This window comes from Fragaria vesca, linkage group LG6 (genome assembly GCF_000184155.1).
Source record: "Fragaria vesca subsp. vesca linkage group LG6, FraVesHawaii_1.0, whole genome shotgun sequence".
NCBI classification, from domain to species: domain Eukaryota; kingdom Viridiplantae; phylum Streptophyta; class Magnoliopsida; order Rosales; family Rosaceae; genus Fragaria; species Fragaria vesca.
Window position 1 is genome coordinate 14,524,733 of NC_020496.1, and position 16,749 is coordinate 14,541,481.

The following is a 16,749-nucleotide window of genomic DNA, read 5'->3' on the forward strand; positions in this document are numbered from 1 at the left end:
AAAACTTGTGAATCGAGTTTTGCATGCCTCATCATAATTATTCGTCTCCTTATCAAAAGACGTCCTTGAGTAGCTTCAGGTCACTCTAATGCATCTCATGCTTTTGGCAAAATGGTTCATGGTTGTACCCTAAATGTCTCGAGTGAATACTGGCCAAATTTTACAAAGGTGATGTGTTTAGATGCACATCTTAACATGATATTTGAATCTTTGATGATTCAAATCAGAAAGAATATTTGTAGAAGAAGCTGGAAAAAAAAAACATAACAAAAGAAAAAATATATATACTTTGGGGTATTGCTATTAACACACCTCATCTATTTTCATATCCACACATTTTTATTTTATTTACAAACTTGCCACTTGAATTTGATTGATTATTGGTTAATAGCATCACCCTGATACTACTTTTGAAAGGTACATTTGGTTTTTTTGTCATCATGAAAGTGTTATATGTGGTCAAATTAACAGTTTCATAATTACAATTGTTTTAAGATATGACGAATAAGTCTAAATATCGTATAACATTGTAGGTTTAGGTCATCAGTTTGTCGCTAACATGACTTACCCTTTTTAGGTTTTCAATAAGAGGGTCATCATCATTCTCGTCAAGCAATTATATATCGCCGTGAGAGCGAGTGATTTGCTTCATTCGCTGGTGATTTCTATGTCCTCGTGATGGCTTCATCTGTCACTTTAGCATTGGAGTCCATTGTTTTATTTTCATCTTCTCTCATATTTTTCTCATTATAGCCTGTTGAAAAATCGAGTTTTACATGCTTGATCCGAATTATTAGTCTCCTTATCAAAAGACGTCCTTAAGTAGCTTCAGGCTACTAGGGCATCTCATGCTTTTGGCAAAATGGTTCATGGTTGTACACTTTGTTTACACCCAAATTAACATTTTACCGAACAGTAAATGTCTCGAGTGAATACGGGCCAAATCCGTGGTCTACGTCGCATGTTATCGACGAGCCCGAAATATTGGGTTTACAAGTGATGGCCTACAGCGAAATGGTACGAGTTGAACGGTAAAGTTCGCATGCGAGATGGAGTTTGCATGCAAAGAGACTTGCGAAGTTGCCATGCGAGTTCGACAAGGCTTGCATGCGAGGAGGTAGAGTTCGCATATGAGTTCGCATAGAAGAAGGACTTCACATGTAAGGACTAGGAAACATAAGTTATCCAAATTGACTGGTCGACTACGTTTAATTGCTTGGTGGAGGACTTATGAAGTAGGTATGCATGCGAAAAGCTAGCAATATTTGCATGCGAAGAGTTGGCTATAGTTACATGCGAAAAAGGAGATCATTATCTTTGGATTTGTCATTAACATGTTGCCAAGGTCTGATCATTATCCCTTGTATAGGTGTGCAATATATGTGCATGAAAAGGGCCGGGCTCGCGCATGCGTTTAATATATCAAACATCGAAATTAAGGGCAATATATGTGCATGCAAAATAATTTTGTGTAAAATGTGCAAACATATATTTTAAAGATAGTCATTGGGAAAGTTGTTAAAAAGTTTGTGTTGAACACATAATTATAAATTGAGCAACTCATTATAGTAATTTGATGATACAGTTTGTAATAAAAAAATAAAAACTAATGATACAGTTTATAAATTGTGCAAAATAATATATGTGCATGCAAAAATATAAAAGAATAAAAACTAATGATACCGTTTCAAATATAGCCCATTTATAATAAAAGAATAAAAACTCTTTATAATGAAAGAATAAAAACTAATGATACAGTTTCAATGTCAGCAACATCAACATGTTACCACATCCGTACATGTATAAGGTCTTGCTTTTTCTTCAAGTTCCAGAGCTGTTGGTACCGATTCCATTCTGTATTTGCAATTGGTTAATGGTTGTTCATAGTTGTTATTTGAAGGTATCTTAGTGCAAATGATTGATTTCTTTTCTTCCTGGTAATCGTTGCTCCGTGCACTCCTGTTTTCCTTTTGCATCTAACTGAATTTAATTACCTTTTTTTTTTTTTTTTGGTTACAGGAAGGGATCAAAACAGACCCAAAACAAAGAATTTAATTACTCTTTCAATTCCACATTTTCTATTTATTCTGTGTCATCAACTTTATGTATATTTTGTTTTCAGATTGGTTTACTTGCTTTGGGTTTCTATTTGTGTTCTTAATCTGTTCCTGAATCATCTCTTGCTTCCATTTCCAATGAAGGTTGTATCGATGACCTCTGTAAGATAGGAACGCTTCAATGCTTGGCCTATAGAAATCAATGGCTATATATGTAATACATCTTTTTCCAAATTGGTTTGGTTTAATTATTGGAGACTAGCTTTCCTGAGAACTATAAATGTGCTATATATATTTGGTTTCAATCTGAGAACTATAAATTCACAATTTTTATGCATTACTTTTTCTGTATTGTAGTAATTTGATATCAGAGAGCACGATGAAGATGATTCAGAATTCTCCTTCATTGGCGGAGTCCCCAAGAAGCTGTGGTGCCGAATTTTCATCGTCCAATCCGTAGTTCCAAAATGAAAAATAGGTTTGTTTTGTGTGATTGTAATTCTGGATTAATGAGTATTCGTACTGTATGAGATCTTATTGGTTCATCGATATGAGTTTTTTGTATTTGGATAATGTAGTTTTTTTGCTGGAGATGCTCTAAATGTGTTTTGTTTTCATTCGAGGTTCTCCGCTTAAAACTATTGTAAATGTATTTTTAATGTATGCTCTCTCATGAGATAAACAAAATTGAACTTTCGTGATATTGTGTTTCCTTCTGGCATTTTGTTATTAGGTTTTGGATTGATGACTAAGTTATACATTATAATTGTTCTAAATGTTAGCTACCTATAAATGACTACCCTATTTCTTTTTTATTCTGTAGTCATGAAACTAATGTTTTTCTTTGGATTTTTCAGGTAACAAGCTTTGAAGAGGGCAAATGAGTTTTAGCAAGGTACACCGTTTCTAATCATATTACGTCTTCAGTTCTTAAAATGAATTTTAGTTTTTTAATTGATAGTGCTTGCATTTCATCCACGATGCTGCCAAGCAGAACCTGCAAGACCGCAGACTTCACTTCTTAAATCACACCACAAGTGCAAAGCAGAGACCAGACATATGCATTTGAAAAAAAGTGTGGAAACAAATATATCATCTCAAAATAGGTAGACAATATAAACCTGACGATGCTAATTACGTGTTAAGCTGTTTTTGTTTTCATATTGGACTCTTAATTGGCCCTTATACCTTATGACAATGCTAATGCATTTGATCAGCTTTTTCTATACAACAATGCAAACATTCTAGATTATGACATGAAAGTTTTGAAAATGTTATCCCCTCAAGGTATGAGGTCCCTATGTGGTTCAGAACTTAAGGGGGGCTCATTTTGATTTCATACAGGTAGTATATGAAAAATGTTTAACTTTGATGTATATGTTCTTAGATTGATTTTCCATTTCAAGTAGTAAACTAGCTCTGCCAAAAAAAAAAAGGTGTATATTAGCAGGAATGTTTATGTTTTCTTTTCTTTTTCTTCCATCCTTCTAATATTTATACCTTCTGACTTGGACTTTGTATTTGTCAGCACGATCTCATTTGTATTAACTAATGCTAATGTCAAAATCTCGAATACGCAGTATTACAGTACCTAGTTGGTCTCATAGCCAAGATTTATAGTTCTGCATTGTTATGTACCCGTTCAATATTTGTAGCCAAGGTTTATATCGTATTTCTCTTCTTTTGCATTTCATTAGCTCATAAGCCCTTCATATTGTACTACATGGTCTAGGTCAATAGGCCCTTCAAATTGTCCTTGATGCTACAATACACAGGGAGGATGTATTTAAGTCTTTAACAGGGGAGGGGCATACACTGGCAGTTTGGAACATAGATCTATCCAAGTTATAAACAGTTTTTTGGCACACAGATCGAGCTGCATCTACCTAAAATGTTCAATGAATATGTGTGATGTGCAATTTGTAGTTGAGATGCTGTACTTGGGAGAATCACTTGAGCAACTCTTACAATTAGCTCTACGGAGGAAGTTTGTAATGTTTTCTAATAGTTTATTAATTATTTGACCGGAGACAATTACATTTTTTGACTGTATTGTTGCATGTAACGTAAACTAATGTTAAAAGCGAAAAAATATTAAACGCACGCGCGAGCCAGACCCTTTATAAATAATATATTGCACACATAGAAACTTTCCTTGTGATATCAAACATATATTTTAAACTTTCCCGATCACTATCCTTGTGATATCAAACATCGAAATTTAGAGTTTTTGTAATATAACAATATTTCATTTCCGTAAGGAGAAATTTTATTCACACGTACTAAATTTCTTAATGCACACCATTATTTTTTGGAGTCACCACGGCTGGAACTGCACAAGGGCTTAAACTTTCTCTGATCAAGCCTTTCTTCATTGCTCCCCCTAGCCCCTACAGTTAAGCAGCAAAAACCCAGCCTGCCTCATCAGTATAACCGTTTCTAAAGTTCTTGAGAAAAAAAAAGAAACCAACTGCTCCTCAAACTACTCAGACCTCATTTAAATCAATAATAAAGTAAAATGAAATTAGACATAAAAAAAAAATATTTAAATAAATAAAATCAGGACATCACACAAATGATAACCCATAACAAAAAGTTTTTGAAGCCCTATTATTCTTCTCCGTTTGTTTATGAGAGTTCACACAAAAAATGCAAGCAGATGATGGAAATATGATATATTCAAAGATGGACAATAGGAAATGCATAATTAGATGTAAATATGGATGTGATTCTCAGTATGCAAATGTCATCCATTAACATTCTACTACATGATCATCACCAAACCTATCAAATTTGAATGAAGCTAAAACACATATACATACTCATAATCTGTAAAACTATCCACATATGTTACAATATCTTTCCACTCCTTTCATTTCTTTTTTATTCAAATCAAAAAACACTAAATCAACAGAAGAAAAAAGTAACCTGAATTACAGAGACCATCCACAAATAGGCACAGCAACAGCAACCAAAATCTACCAGCAAAATCAAAAAATAAATAGTTAGCCTTAAAAGTTTATACAGTATACAGTGAACATAAGGAGACAAAAATTTCTTATCTAATTTCTGATATACATACTACCCCCTCACCTTCTAAAACAGGAAAAACCATGAATGATGATAAGCCAATTGAGTATGGTAACTCTGTAAAACACACCATTCAAATCATAAAGCCAATTGACCAGCTCACATCCACAAACATTAAAAATGAAATCGAGGGAAAATTGAAAGGATTACAAAGACCTCAAAAAGAGACGAAGTCACTATCTTCCAGAGCAAACCAAATCCAAAAACTATCTAGTCCTCTTCACCATAGTTTCAATAGCTGATACTGTAACGACAATAAGAAAACCCATAATCAGAATCCAATTTATACAAAACCCTAACTAAAAATGGAACAGGAAATTTGTTGAAGGTCGCCATATAATCCATAACAGCATTCTTCCGCAATTCGGTAGTAGAATAGAATGCAGCTGCTACATATATAGACAATTGTTTCCCCTCGAGCTATAGAATTACAAAATGCATAATTAGGGTCATATAAGTAATAGGCCATTAACCAATAAATTTTCAGCCTGTATCACTGTCATTATCTTGATATTCAGTTTGGATAGTTTTTGACTAACCATCTATATAGAAGCATATAGAGAAATTAGAGTTACCTTTACCACCTTAATGCGCCGTTTGCTTCCTGCGTGCAGTTTATGCATCTTAGAGCCTCAAATGGTGCCTACTCCGCCAGATGAAAACGACAAATAGAAACAAAACTTCATGAGATTGAAGAATTGAGTAGTAAGCAAAATTGCATACAAATTAAAACAACCCAACCGCATTTAAATGACATCACCAGATCACACGTGTAAGTCTGTAACCAAATATATCCGGTTCCTTCAGAATGGAGATAGGAAGAAAACTTGGAACTAATTAACTTAATGAAGACAAAAAATTATAAATGTAATCAAATATATAGGATTCCTTCAAAATATATAAAAATTAGAGCAAACTACTAAAGGTAGTAGAGTTTAAGAACACCCAGAGAAAAGTAATTGAAGCAAAGTACCCAAACCGATTCACTGGTTAAATAGACGGTTGAATCTGCAATCAACGATTCTGATACCAATCTTTTACTATCTCTGGGTTTTAGTTTGCTCTGCTCCTCAATCTGTGTGAGTTCCACATAAATTTATCACCAAAGGTAGTAAAGGAAAAAGAATCATATACCACAGAATAGAAATAATTGAACAATACCTTTTATTACCAAAGACAGCCAAATTGAAAAAACAGTATCTTTCCTTCTTTCATCACACAATCCCCAAAGAAGTACCCTTTAAGCTTAATTGATTATGATCTTCTCTTTCTGCAGACCAGCACTAACAGAAAAAAAGAGTAGATTAGAAACGCAACTAAAACAAACTCCGATTAATCTTAGTTTCAAATTCTCACATTGCAAAGCTGCACAAGTAAAATATAAAGATGCATTTGTTTTGAAAATAAATTAAAAGTGTACCTCAAAACTTCATCCAATCCCGCCCTCTTTCATCATTCAAAATCTCAATCTCACTTGCTCTGCATCGAATGGAAAAAAAAGTTAAAAGAAGAAGAGGATTATGTGATAGAACTAAAAGAAAAGCATGAGAAATTATGGACACTAATCTGGGATGCCTAAATGGCTACACATTTGCAGATAACAAAAAAGGAAGCTGTTATGCCCCTTGATAGGTTAATTGATCAATCAATAAAGTTAAACATGCACAAAAAAATGCAAATCGTTTCAGTTAGTTAACAATCGAAAACAGTATAGATGGAACGATAAACAAACTCAGGATTATAAAATCACTTACTCATAGTTTACATTACTTTCTCCATACCTTAAATCAAAGAAAGAAGACAATATACATATATGATCCACATATTAAAAATATAATAATAATAAATAAAAAAAACTCTATCAGAAAAATGCAAAATTAATTTTACATGCTTAGCCACACTCAAGCCTGAATACCCCCTTTCAAGCTTCATTTTCAGCCAAAACTAAACAGATATATATATTTATTTCATTGGACATGTTAAAAATTCAAATACTGATAGTTCACATGTGAGGTCCATGCGCTGCTTTGGTAACTAAAGGGTTGGACCTCCGTGCAAGTCTCAATTTGCAAACAGATGGAGGAATAATTGAGTTTGGCCAATCGAGAGACTGATCATTGTGATCAAACGTGGAGGTTTGTCCGCGGTCAGCTCTTTCGTAGAGAACGTGGCTTTTGGTGTGTGGGATTATGTGGTCAAACGTGGGATGAAATTTGTCCGGAGAAAGGGTGTGCGCGACGTGTCATTTGTCCATGCGCGACGACATTTGTCCGCGCACGATGGCCATGCGAGACCAATTTGTCCGCGCACAATGGCCATTCTAGACCAATTTGTCCACGCACAATGGTCATGCGAGACCAATTTGTCCACGCACAATTTGCCCGTGCGAACTGAATTATCCGGAAATGCCCATGCAAAATGATACATGTTTGAAGAAAAAAATATATGATTTCACATATAATGTGTTGTGCAAATACAATGTATAATTGATTCACAACACTAACTGCACGATATATTTCTTAATTGATATTAGAGCTTATCCACAATAGTAAATACCCAATGTGTTTCCTTATGGTCATTAGATTTGATTCACCATGTGCTTCCTTGATGGTTATTTTCTAACTAAAGACTATTGCCATTGTTCATCACCAACACCTTTGAAAGATGATACCTGCAAAGAAAAGGGAAACACTACTAGAAACCAATAACAGATAACCAAATTGATGCTTGCAAGCTGCAACACACTATACTTTAAAATGACTTTCATCATCTGCTAAGGAAAATGTCATTAATCTGTAATATCAGAACATACAGATACAGTTTATGCATCCAATAAATGGAAATCCAGATAAGGGTTGTACTTTTTCTGGTCTGACAGAGAAGGGTGGGATGGTCAGGAACACCACCATTTGGCACTTGATTTGATTATGGGGTACTATCATCCAATATCAAAAGGCCAACACAATATCTTGTTATGCCTAATTGCTATATCAGTGAAGCTTGTATTTTTAGTTCAAAGTTCAAACCACCTACCTAATATAACAAGTCAATACTAATTAGCATAACAAAATTTGCCAAGAAGCAAATGCACCAAACCTAGCGCTTCTGCTGCTCTTTTCTGGCTCTCTTCGCTGTAAAGCTGTAAATGCCAACAAGCATGCTCATAAGAAATTCCCTCTGATCCATTTCAAGTGTTTATCCAAGCCTTGAGCCACCATCTCCATCTCAGGCTGCACAGAAAAAACCATCATCAAGAAACTGATCCCAAACGGAACAACAAAGTTAGGAAGGAAAGTCAATTTCTCATGATGCATGTGTACATTGATTAGAGGCCAGCCAGGTCATTAAAAATATTATATCTATATATATATAGCCACAGACTCGCAATGTTTTTGATTCAAAAAAGACTCGCAATGTCGGTTTGAAGTATTTACTCGGATTGAGCATAAGATAATTTTCTTAACTAGAAAATGTAAAACAAAAACCATTAAACAAAGAGAAAATATATTCTTAATAACACCGTAACAAAGGTAAAAAAAATACAGGTGAAGAATATACTGAAAAACTATAAAGCAAATGCCCTAAGAAAAATAGCTCTCAGACAATATAGGAACATGAATAGAGGCTGTTAGTGCTATGAGTCAAAAATTGTTGCTTTGTTGTGGTAAAGTTGTTTGATGAATTATAGAGCACGTACCGAGGACTCCTCGGGAGGGAAAATCCGCCAAACAAGGCATATCTTTGACAGTTCCACTACTGCTTCTGCGTGTTTACCTTGCATCACTAAAGCTTGCAATCAACAAGAATAAAACATTAAGTGCCAAAAATTCACAGTTATGTTTCCAACTGTACTCCATGGTTTTTGGAGTACATAATTGATATAATTTTCTAAATTGATTTTAGAGTTCTAGACCACTGACATTGACTAACCCAACTCAGCCGTATGACTACAATTAGTGATAGCCAACATGAAAGGAACAATCAAATCTGAAAAACTGAAAACTCCAAATACAATAAACTTACCGTCTACGAATCTGATCCAGCCCTTCACCCACAAAATTTCCAGGGAAGTTTTTCACAAAAAGTTCAACATTCTCAAAAGGATAGTGGATTTAAGCACAAGGCATGGAACCACTCATGAACCATTGTTCAAACGCATGAAAAGATAATTAAACAAGTCAAACATCTATATCATTAGGCAGACATCAGTGGTTGAGCAAATTGGTTCACTACAGAATACTCTTTATAAAACATGAAAAACCATGAATTCATAATTGGCGATATATTGAAACTACTCCCCCACTTTATAAAGCAGGAAAAACCATGAATGGATGATAAGCCAATTAAGTATGGTAACACAGTAAAACACACCATTCAAACCATAAAGCTGAGCCACAAAGAAACAATAACATTGTAGGCCAAGTTGAAAGAAAAGACGATACATTTTAGAATAGCTGCAACGAGAATAAGCAAGCCTGAATCTAAAACTACATAAAAACCAAAATGTGCAATTAATCAAAAACATAATTATCGAGGAATCTGAAGAAAATAGAAAACAACATTGTAGAGATAAGCCGGCTACCTGAATTTGTTCCAGATGAAAAAGTTGAGCTTCTTGGATGGCATAAGCTCCTTCATCCAAGTAGTCCGGCTTTTGAACGAGGAAAATAACAATAGGGCAGGTAATTAGATCAGAAACAGTTCGGATGTCAAAAGAAGATCAAAATTCAGATTCACAATATAAAAAACGAAATAACAAACTTAGGACCTGAAAAAATATAACCCCTTACAGCCTCACACACACAGAGCACCACCTTCAATCTAAAATCCAATTCCAAAACACATGCAGAACAACAAACCAAACAGTTAAAGTAAAAAGGAAGCGAAATACTTATCAAAGTTGAGGAAACATTCGAGTGACTACAATACTCAAACTCGTACTCCATCAGTCAAACTTGTACTCATTCTTCAGGTCATCTCTTTACCTCAGGATAATCCACAAAACATATGCTTGAATTAATTTTGGTTTAAAGAAAGGATTGCTGATCTAAAAGTGAAAATAAAATTCAGTGTGAAAGACGAATTCCTTACCAGATTTATAGGATCTAAACGCGATTGTCTTTCCACTAAGCTCCAGAGCTGCACATTAATCACCAAAAAGAATTTTAAGCACATTTAACAGCAAACTCTAATAGGTTTTTTAACCTTTACAATACTAAAAACAAAAGTAAAGAAGCAATTGTCACCTTTCAAGCAGCATTGCCCAGTACAAAAGAAAGGAATAAATTGCAAAACTGATACAGCAATAATGAACTTGAAGAGCATGACCAAGTTGAAAAATCCATGTTGATAATAAGTATCATTGCAGTAGGCAGCTATTCATATATTCAAGTGCATCAATCATATTGCATCAAATAAAGTATTCCAAGCAACCAATTTTAATTAAAATCCTTATCAGACTGCGCTAAACATATAATGAAATCAGAAATTACTCACAGCATTGCAAGACTGAGGCAATAGATCAGTGACACCAATTCCCCTGATATATTGTTGTGCTCTAACCTCCTGCAATAATTTTCATCAGTGGCAACAATATCAAAACGAAAACGTCAAGTCTCAGTACCTAAATATCCTAAACTTTGGACCACAATTGACATGGGCAGTTACAGTGAGAACAAAAAATTTCACAGTTGGGATAAAATCAAGCTACCCATATAGATGCAACAGCATCTATATCAAACCTAAAACTCACTTTCCAAGCTTCACTTTTCATATCTAGTCGGTCCCAATCCAATTTAAGACCAGCTCTTTATATTCACAAACTTTCCAAAACAAACACCCAATTTATAACCAATGCACATTGCACTATCAACGCCATATATAATCTGAACCCACAAAACCCACCAAAAATTGAAAACACTTGCTTTGAAAGGAATACACCTTATAAACCCCAATGTAAGTCTAATTAAACACTTGCTTTGAAAGAAAACATATCAATAATTATACCTGTGTAACCCGAAAACCCAGAATTACCTTCCCTATTCTTGCTGATGATACGCTGTAAATTTCGTCAAGATCAGAAAGAGATCAAAATAGATTAGAAACAGTTCAAATTTCAAAAAGAGAGCAAAGTAGATCGAAATTCAGATTCACAATTTAAAAAACGAGATAAAAAAACTTAGGAGAAGTAATCATGGAAAAATATAACCCCCTTATAGCCTCACACACAGAGCACCACCTTCAATCTAAGATCCAATTCCAAAACACATGCAGAAGAACAAACCAAATACATATCAAAGTTAAGGAAACATTCGAGTGAACCCAACGGTTCTCAAGTAAAAGTGGTGCACAATTCCTAAATGTCACACTTTCCTTGGCATGACTTTAATACAGATACAGAGAAGTCATGAAAAGATTAAAGCTCTTCCCTTTTTTCTATATATTGTTCGGTAACATTGATAAGTACTATCAAAATCGGGTTTACAGATTGGGGCTTGGGGAAACAAATTCAAACAAATAGGAACTCCTCAATAAGTTTGAAGCACAATTCTCAAGCACGGAAACCAATCTTCGTGCTTGGTTTTATCTAACGGATCAGATAAAAACTGTAAATAAACATGAAATGAGAGCCAAAAACCCAAACTAAGTGTAAACTTCAAAAATTCATTTCTCACCTGAAATTGAACAAACAGGAGAAGCTTGACAATCACAACTACCGAAATCCTCTTTCTCTCTGTCACAAAAAAGCAGTCAATCCAAAATTCGATACCCATATCTCAAATTGCCAATAAATCGAAAACACAGAACCAAATTTCAAATTTACCATGAAAAAAGAAAACCATATGATAACCCAAAACCAAAACTGAAATCAAACAAAGAATTACCCAGACTGCTATGCCAATCGACCGGACAAGAACAACAGAAAAAGCATTAAACTTTAATAAGAGGATGGTGAAAAACAGGAAAGGAGATCAAAGCAATTGAACTAGTAATTACATTCATCATCTTTAGTTTCCAGCCAGGTCCAGTTATCTCTGCAAATTTGTATTTTGGTGGCACTCAAAACCAAAAAGAAGAAAGAAACAAAAATCATATTGATACTCAGATTAAGCAAACATGAAAATTAAATCAAGCAGAAGAAAGCAAAGTTTTCTTTCTTTGAAGCCACTATATAATCGATAAAGTTTTCTTTATTTGAGTACATTCCATCTAAAGTTTGTAACTCTACCTGAAAAACTGCTTAAAAATGAAACTCAAATCAGCAAAAGCTATATATTGGAATTCGGTGCAATCCATCATTGAGGTGCTTGACTGCAGAGCAGACAAACGCCGAATCAGCACAAATGAGGTAATGGGAACGGTTATCCTTCTTAAAATGATAAGCTCAATCTCAAACAGTATAAAAAACCACACAAACACGGAATGAAAAAATTTGAAAATTCAAAAGCACTAAACTTATCTATTCGATCTGAGCAGAGGATTGGGAACTTGCCAAATATATAGTCCCACGAATCCATCTTGGGGAAATTATATTGCACTCTTTGCATTCAAACACCAAATTCTTGCCACAAAAAAAATTCAAATGAAAACACAATAAAAATTCAAATGCAAACGCAAACGCAAAAGCCAATAAAGTCAAGCATAACAACGTCAAGAATATACCTGAGAAACTAACAAATTGGATCCCGCCCAAAATCAACCAAACTCAACCAGGCATGTTAACAAATCCTCCATAGATTTTCACTCAAAGATATCTCATCAGCTCTACACCGAAAATGGAAAAAAAAAAATAATGGATAGAACCAAAAGAAAAGGATAAGAAATACTGAGACATTAAAACTGCTCAAAATATGGACAAATAAGAACAAAATGGTCTTCAAGGGTGGGATATTTTTTTTTACCAAGATCAAAGGCCAAAGCGGCTTGAACTCTATTTGAATCACATAACACAGTTATGGGAACAAATTAAACCCTGGACAAAGAGCAATATTAGAATCTCGAAACAGATCCGAAAATAAAAAGCATACAAAACATGCACAAACCCAAATACTATTCTCTCTTTCCATACCCAAATACTATTCTCTCTCACTTTATCAATGCTGGTCTCGCTTTGAATTTTCTGCTAGTCTCATCGACTCACGTTATTGCTCGTTACAAATCATATTCAGATTATAGAAATAACCCAATAGCACAAAGTGGAGAACTGTAAAGTACTCACCAGAGCTTGCAGCAGTTGTTGTGGGATATCAATAACTAACCTGGAAAATATGCATACATGATTTTCAATGGGAACTGTGGCCATATGCATAAAATATTTGAGCAGAAACTATCTGAATGGCATTTCATGTCATCTGACCGTCAATCTAGACCGTTAAAAAAATGAGGTCTAAATAGGGTCGAAAACAAAACATACCGGATAATAAAATGAGTGATAATTAAGAGAAAGGTTTACTTACTTTTTGCCTAAAAATTTGCCCATCCGAGGCTCCCATCTCCCACACTTATGCAATGGCACTCCTCTATATTTTGAGCCGCCTCTAGGGAACCGGTACTTTGTGGGCAAAGTACATGCACACATTCCTCCTTTGTTAAATTGCTCATCCGTTCAGCAACATATTACAAAAGAATATAATCAATCTTCCCCATATCCATAAAATGACGAAATAAATAAATAAATAATTGAATAGCTGGTTTTACTGTTGAAGATAAGTTATAAAACTGTTCATGATAAGTTATAAAACTTCATTACCAATATGACAGAAAACAAAAACATGAATTTTCAAAACCTCGATCCAAGGCTATACTAACAAAGGCGCATGTGTCACTATAAGAAACACATGCAAAAAAACCCTCATTTAGTAAAAGAAACCTGCATGGAAAAAGCTTGTGCAAGTTCAAGTTGTGGTATATCTAGTATTTGTGTCAACTTATTAAACTTGACCATTACACGAAATGTATCTCTTATTTTTAAATGAAGAGCTTGTGTGTTGGGCTAACGCATTGGTATTAAAAGTATCTCTGTTAAACTTGACCATTACACCAAATGTATCCCCAATTTAACAACAAATGTATCTCTTATTTGCACAACGCAGTTCAAGAGATTGACAAATTGACCAATGCGTTGGTTGATTTGGTAAAAGAGTAGGTACACCAGATTTGACAAAATATAATTTCAGCGCAGAAAGAAAGAAATACAGTTTTCTTTATGTGAGTATATTGCATGTAAACTGTAACCTGATAAACTGCTGAAAAATGAAAATCAAATCAGCAAGCTATATACTGGAATTCGGTGCAATCGATCATTGAGGTCCTAGCTACAGAACAGACAAACACCGAATCAGCTCAAATCAGGTAATGGGAACGGTTATCCTTCTTGATGATAAGCTCAATCTCAAACAGTATAAAACCACACAAAAACGGAATGAAAAATTTTGAAAATTCAAAAGCACTCCACTTATCTATTCGATCTGAGCAGAGGATTGGGAACTTTCCCAAATCTATAGTCCCACGAATCCATCTTGGGGAAAATTTATCATATACACAATATTCATGCTCCTCCTCCTCACATCAAAAACCCAATATCACAACCCTAAACTCCCGCACCATAGAACCCCAAATCAGTCATACAAACCTGAAGTCTTATTTCGACAAAAAAAAAAAAATGCAGAATGAAAAAATAAAAGCGAAATTGAAGCCCTCCCCTTCATCAATTTGAAGATGAATAAATACCTTTATAAGGAGGCCACATATTTTTCTATTGTTACAGCGTTTATGAAGCATATTTTTCTATTGTTACAGAGTTCATGAGGCATCTTCATAATTAGACGCTGGAAAACTTGTGCCTATGTTTCCAGTACTTAAGTGCTGCTGAATAAGATGCTGCTGCTGCAAATTCTTGGTCATCAAAAGTGCCTGCATATACATCAGATCAAATTAATGTGCTGTTAAAATTTACCGAGTAACCAACAAATCTCATATTGGGTTGAAAAAAAAATGCTAAAACATAATGATAACTACTTGTTCTCTATCCCAAAACTGACCCTGTAAACACTCCCAACTCCTCAATTCCCTAAATTTGCCGTCATAATTGAAGTTGTTTGTTGCTGTAAGTTCCCTCAAGGTAAAGAGCATCCACGTCGGCTGCTTTTCTTTTTTTCCTTGTTTTTACCTATACAACAAATTACAATCATCAAAGCATGCGGTTACTAATATTTTATGACGATCAATTTGAAACTATGTATAACCTTCTATTCTACATATCAAACATCAAAGGCATCGAAAGGTCATACCTTCATATTCCAACGAAAACTATTCCATAGGTCTCCAGCCTTCTTCCATTAATTAACAATACATGTATCTAAAGCCAAAGAAAAATTGTTAGGACAAAAAAGAAAATACAAAGAGAAACCATAGAACTTTGGTTATCTTATTTTGATCCTGTTGTATTATGAGACTTATAAATAACCTTAACATTTTCTGACCATAATAGACCCATCAATATAATAGAACAGCTCTGAGTAAACACAAAAGGTTCCCAAAAATACCTTTCAGTAGACCTAATAAGGTCTCCACTCAATTTTTCTTTAAATTGAATAAAATAAAATAGACCTCTTCCACCATTCACATTGCTGACATTACCCTCCCATCTACACACCAGAAATGCATACTTCAAAACTGAACTGAATAATTTCCAACAATGACTAGGACACAATTGCTTTCAACGGAACTCACAATTAATACAACTTCTCTAATAAAAGTAAGTTCATTTCAGTACCGCTATTTTTCCCCAATTTGTAAATTTTGTTCTCAGGTCTGATCTTAACTCCTTTCCTAATTTAATTCCAGGGAAATATATGTATCTAAAGCCTTACGACTGGTAAATGTTCAAGTTCATGGTTTATGTAATACACATACATAAAAAGAAGTTGCGCTCTTACGGCTGGTATTTGTAGTATTCCTCCTCCATTCTGTGTGGCATTAGCAGTACTTGGAGCACACAGTGTACCACATGTAGTACATGAGACAAACATTTGCCCTGCTATAAACACATTATAAGAGAACACATTAGTTGGACCAAGTAAGGGTAGAAGAGATTCATAAAAATCAGTAATGCATAGAGTGCAAGATATAAATGAGTATATTAGTCTCTCTTTCTTTTGGTCTTCCTTAAAGGAAAATAAATCTTCAGTTCCATTATATTTCATGATATGGCAAAATACAAATCAGGGCAGTGCAGAAATAAATATCTATCAAATCCTACTAACCAAATTTTGAACCTTTGACTTAGTTCCCTCACACTGGTAATCTGATATAGACCCTAAACATAATAGAAGTCATTATTTCTTTTCTTTTCTACAACTTCTGAAACTATCACTTTGATTAACTGAGCATAACAACTTGGTAAACCAAACGACAAATAGGTCATCACCTACCTTGTGCATAAGTTGGACCAATTTGATAATTAACAAAGGATAGTAATTTTAAATTATGGAATTTGGCGTATTTCTGCTTGTGATAGCTCCAATGTTTCAAGCAACCACAAATATACTTGAGCTTGTTAATAGACAGCAGCCCATTCACATTGATCCCAGAAACTAGGAAA

At 34.4% G+C, this 16,749-nt stretch overlaps 1 protein-coding gene across 1 annotated transcript in view; it reads right to left on the minus strand.

Moving 5' to 3' along the window:
• LOC101311785 (protein TPX2-like) overlaps window positions 1-16,749 on the minus strand; it is a 75,017-nt gene that overhangs the window by 20,010 nt on the left and 38,258 nt on the right. The window lies entirely within an intron of this gene.